The sequence below is a fragment of the Rhagoletis zephyria genome, unplaced genomic scaffold, assembly GCF_001687245.7.
Source record: "Rhagoletis zephyria isolate East Lansing unplaced genomic scaffold, Rhagoletis_zephyria_1.1 Rzeph_scaffold_01126, whole genome shotgun sequence".
In the NCBI taxonomy this organism is placed as follows: Eukaryota; Metazoa; Arthropoda; class Insecta; order Diptera; family Tephritidae; genus Rhagoletis; species Rhagoletis zephyria.
In genome coordinates, this window is record NW_016158210.1 from 139,224 (window position 1) to 140,346 (window position 1,123).

A 1,123-nucleotide genomic window follows, 5' to 3' on the forward strand; every position below is an offset into this window, starting at 1 on the left:
CCACTGCTGGCTTCGGCGTGCAGTATGAATTATGGTAAACGCATTTTGGGAGCAAAGGACGGCGAAGTCCTTGAAAAGGATTTGGCTTAATTTTTCGGAATAGATTAATTAACTGGTAAATATTTGATTTAAATTACGATATGGGTAAGGTATCATACAAGTTGTATGTGCGTATTCCCAAATAATAAAAAAAAATGTCCTTTATTTTACGTTGGTTAATATGGTCACCGTAGTCACACTGCACAAACGCCGGCGATAAACCAAAGATTCTGATGGATTTGTAACTGAGCAAACGGTAATATCTTAGATGCCACTTTTAATCGAGCGATGGTTAAGTTTCGGCCAAGTCTTCGCAAAACGTTCAAAAATTGTAACATCAGGTGCATTGTTTGAATCGAGTTACAATTCAAAAACAGCACGGAAAATAATGGCCATTCCATCACTTTCTTTTGCATTGTCAAGTGCTGCGGCAAACCGTGGCGCATGTTGCAACATTTTTGGCACCGCTGGAATACTTGGTCCAGCTGCAGGCTCGTAGCAAGTGGGCCCGACCTACGCCAATTCTATAAGTTGGTGACGTCGTGGCCATCCAGCAAGAGCAGCTTCCTCCATCTCGATGGCGCATCGGTCGCATTACAGCAGTGCATCCGCGGAGTGACGGGCTGGTGCGAACCAGCCACCATCGAATCCTGCACTTTCGAAAGAGGCTTCTGTCGCAAACATTTGTGTCAGCGCCCAGTCCAACGAGTATGCCGTATCTTTCAAGCTCACGAAGGCATTCTAAGTCCGGAGGACTTAGCCGGGGAGGATGTACGCGATTAAGTGGCAACGACCAGCTTTATCGTCTGCACTCTGCACTAACCTTTAGTGTCATTCGCGGCTGCACTCTGAACTAGCCTTAAGTGCCATGCAATATTTACCTTTTGTCGGCCGCTGTGGTGTAGTGGTAAGCAGTGCGCGCTTCCACTCCGCAACGCCTGGGTTCAAGCCCTGGTCAAAGCAACATATTTCTGCCATGAAAAACAGCTTCTCATAAAAATACAATCGCCGTTCGGAGTCGGCGTAAAACTGTAGGTCCCTCCGCTCCCTCAAGGCACACGCCACAAATCGGAGGAGAAGCTCG